We start from the raw sequence: 3767 nt of genomic DNA, 5'->3' as shown, positions 1-3767 counted from the left end.
ATCGTTACGCACTTTCAGTCTTCTCCATCTGACTTTGGATTTGCCTCTTTTATTCGCCGCTCCATTAAAATGGTCCGCTCTGGTGATGACATACCATTTCCTCTATTTGGGGGGGTCAGTTTTTCCCGTGTATATGTGTTTTGGCTTCTAGGTTGAGGCATTGCTTTATTGTGCTTGGTGAATTGAATCTTTTATCATGAGGAAAGCTCTCCCTTTTTCTAGTAGTGATTTTATCTTAAGTGTACTTTTTCCTTGTTAATATTATAATAGTAAATATGATCATTGTAGATTCACACACTTAGAAAAAAAATCCCTCACTAAGTGCAGCTAGATAAGGTACTTAATTCAGTCTCTAGGAAACGCTAAAAGAATTTCTCCAATCCAGTCAGGTTGGATGTGGATGTCAGCTAGAGGGGCCAGATACCTCGGAGAATCTTTTCGTGGTTACCTGGCTGCCAGTGACTAAAAGTTGGGGCCTGCTATCTAGTTAGTCGATAAACACAGCCTGAGAGGTGAAGATCCTATTTACATTGTTGGCATGCTCATGGTAATATTATTTCCCCTGTTTACCCTGAAACCCGAGTTATTATAAAACATTTACGAAGGGGTACCCTTGTGGCCCCAAAGGGGGAAAACATGTATTTACTCGCCCCCAAAAGCTGCGTATTTATTTATTTATTTACTTACTTACTCACAAACCACCTAATCACCTTCAAAGTACTCTCCATTACACTTAATCCATTTGGTAAATTAGGGATTCCATTATAGGAAAACATTTTTCAAACTATTCTGTTTGGATGGCTGACAGCACCCCCTGCATTTTCCTTCTTTCTTTTTTCCCCCTTTCAACTCTTTTAATTCATTGTGCTTTCATGTCCCTCTTCATTTCAGGAAACAAAAAGAAGTTGCACAGAGCGAGGTCAGGTGAGTAGGTGTGTGGGGCAAGAGAGGCATGCTGTATTTTTGCCTCAAACGAGGAAGCACGGACATGGCTGCTTGAGCAGGTGCGTTGTCGTGATGGCAAAATCAGTCCATCTGGCACAACTAAGGGTTTTTTGTCACACTCTGTTAAACAGTCTTTACATAACCTGTAAATAGAAAGCTTGATTAACAGACTGACCCGGTGTAATGAGCTCCAATTGCACTATCCCCCTCGCATCAAAAAAAAATAACAATAATTGAGCTTTTCCTTGATCTTTGACTTCACGTGGCGAGCTTTTTTAGGGTGAGGTGATGATGGCTTCTTTGACCGGCTTATTTGATGTTTGTTTTGGGGCTTGTCAAAATAGCACCATGTCTTGTCACCAGCAATGACTTTGGGGGGAAATAATCTCTGGGTCGCTGCCGTGCTATAAATCAAAACAAGGCATGTTTCCATGCGGCTCTGTGTTTCCTAGTCAGTCAGACAACTTTCGAAGCTACCCTTCTCATTCCTAATTGTTCCATTACAATTTGCTGAACCAAGTTCCAAGGTAGTCCAGATAACGTCCCATCTCTTCATTGGTCCGGCAGCGGCAGACTATCTTGAGAATATCTTCCCGAATTACATTGACATTTTCGGTCCTTCTGGAAGTTGACAGATGTCCAGAATGAGGTGTGTTATCAATTGACATTTCCCCATTTTTGAAATGAGCAATCCACTCACACACTTGAGTTTTTCCAATAGTGCTGTCCTTGAGAGCTGTGTTTAATATCAAAACCATCTCTGCGGCAATTTTCCCGAGCAGGAAACAGCATTTCACTGCCTCACGCTGTTCTCTTAAATGGGCCATCACAGAAAACGATGTTTGAGCAGAATTGCCTTTATGAAAAATTTTGCTGTGACCAGAGAGGACCCTCCCATGCGACGCCACTGAGTGCACTAACTCAGAGCCAGTTGCTTGACGCTCGCCTAAGGGGGGAATGCATACTAGGAAATCTCTGCCCAGTGGAGCCTTTTCCCATTTTTTTGGTTTTTATAGCCCCTCATAGATGTGACTCTCCAAAGCATAAATTCCAGAGTAGAAGGTATGTACTCTTTTTGTAGCCTGATTTCATATGGGACAGCACAGGGACAGCCTGTTTTAGTGTTGGTCTCCTCACTGGTGTACACCTCATACGAAAAATATCGATTTCTTCTTCTAATTTATATTGAGTAACTTGTCAGCCCCACTCCCGAGGAAAAGACTTGCATGTCAGGTGTCAACCTGGGAAGAGCAAGTTGGTGTCTGTTGTTACCACTGGAAGGGTTTCAGTCACAGTCTCTTCAAGCTCTGCTTCTCCGTTGTTCTCTCCATGACTTCAATTTAACAAGTGTTCGGTTTTGTCACTATACGCCCTTTGACCTTAAAGTGTTACTACCCATCAGTTTATCTCTCCAGGATAAATTCTGGGGGTTTTCTTCAGACCAATCTTTCACTTCCCTAGCCTTCTTTCACAGTGGGGGATTTGCCTTTGGCCTTTCAACCATAACTGCGAACATCAGGATTGCTTTTCTGATTCTCCTAGAGCAGAAGAAAGAAGCCCTGCTACTGCTGTCAGATACGTAACGGACTGCTCACATAAGCTTGGCAGTTCAAACCAACCAGCCACCTCTTGGGCAATTAATGAGGCTGTCTCTCCTACAAAGAATTAACAGCTTCAGAAAGCCAATAGAAGGCTGCTACGTGTTGGGCTGCACTCGATGGCAGTGGAGATTGATGTGATTTGTCTTGGTTTTAGAACAGAAGAGGTTTAAGGTGTTAAGCGATGTTGTTCAGTGTCACCCAGACTGTGAAAGGCACAACAGGGACTTCCATCTCAGAATGGACCCTCTGCTCAAGGCCTTTCCTCTGTGCTGCTCAATTCAGTCTGGTCTTAAGACGCTCCCCGTTTCTCAGACCCCAGGAAGTGCAACCATCGTGAAAGAGTTCAACTACGGTAGCAGTATGCTAGATTTCTTTGTAGATTATGAAAATCTTGGTTGGTTCTGTATTAGTTGCAGTATTGTCCTAGGTTCTTACCCGCCCCCCACCCTGCCCCTGTCATGTGAACTATTGATACCTTGTTCTCAGCTTCAAAGAACAATCGCCAAGTGGATTCTTTGCCAAGGAAAAATACAATACGCTGGACTATTCCTCTAAGATCGTTTGCCAAATCTCCTCAACAAGTCCGCATTGAAGCAAGATGGAGACCTTTGCCAAATCTTCTCAACAATTCTGGCCAGAAGCGAGATGGAGACGCGGAAATGAGCGATACCAAAAGGGGCCTTGGAGTAAGATAGTGAGTGACAAGTCTGCCGGGCGGGGTGCAGCAACCATCGGGATATGTAAAGCTGTCCTTGCAGCTGTCATTCCTCTTCTGTTCTCCACCCAGCCAGAGAGAATTAGGACTGCTACGGCCAGCCTCCTGGTCGAGCAAACATTCTCATAGCCTTGGTCTCAGTAGAGCAGGGTGTGAGAAAACATTCTCGGGATTTACCCGTGCTTTCTTTCCCTCTACGTTCTCATAGCAGCCCTTACGCCATTTCAGTGCACTGTGTGAGAGACCGTGCTCATAAGGGGGACCAAACCCGCGGTAATGTGGACAGCGAGGAAAATCGTCCTGACGGAGCACTGGAAGGGGACAGGCAGGACAGCTCCAGCACCATGCTCTTCAAAACCACAGTGAGTGTCCTGGCAAAACTGGACATCGTGCGTAGGGGAGAAAGTTCGGTGGGAGTTGTGCTGATCTCCAGTGGAGACCCTGGGCACTTTCTGGGGGCATAGGGAATGGATCGTTTGTGTTTTTTATTACTACATGTTAACAAC

The sequence above is a fragment of the Tenrec ecaudatus genome, chromosome X (genome assembly GCF_050624435.1).
Source record: "Tenrec ecaudatus isolate mTenEca1 chromosome X, mTenEca1.hap1, whole genome shotgun sequence".
In the NCBI taxonomy this organism is placed as follows: domain Eukaryota; kingdom Metazoa; phylum Chordata; class Mammalia; order Afrosoricida; family Tenrecidae; genus Tenrec; species Tenrec ecaudatus.
Note: the sequence above shows the minus strand (reverse complement) of the source record.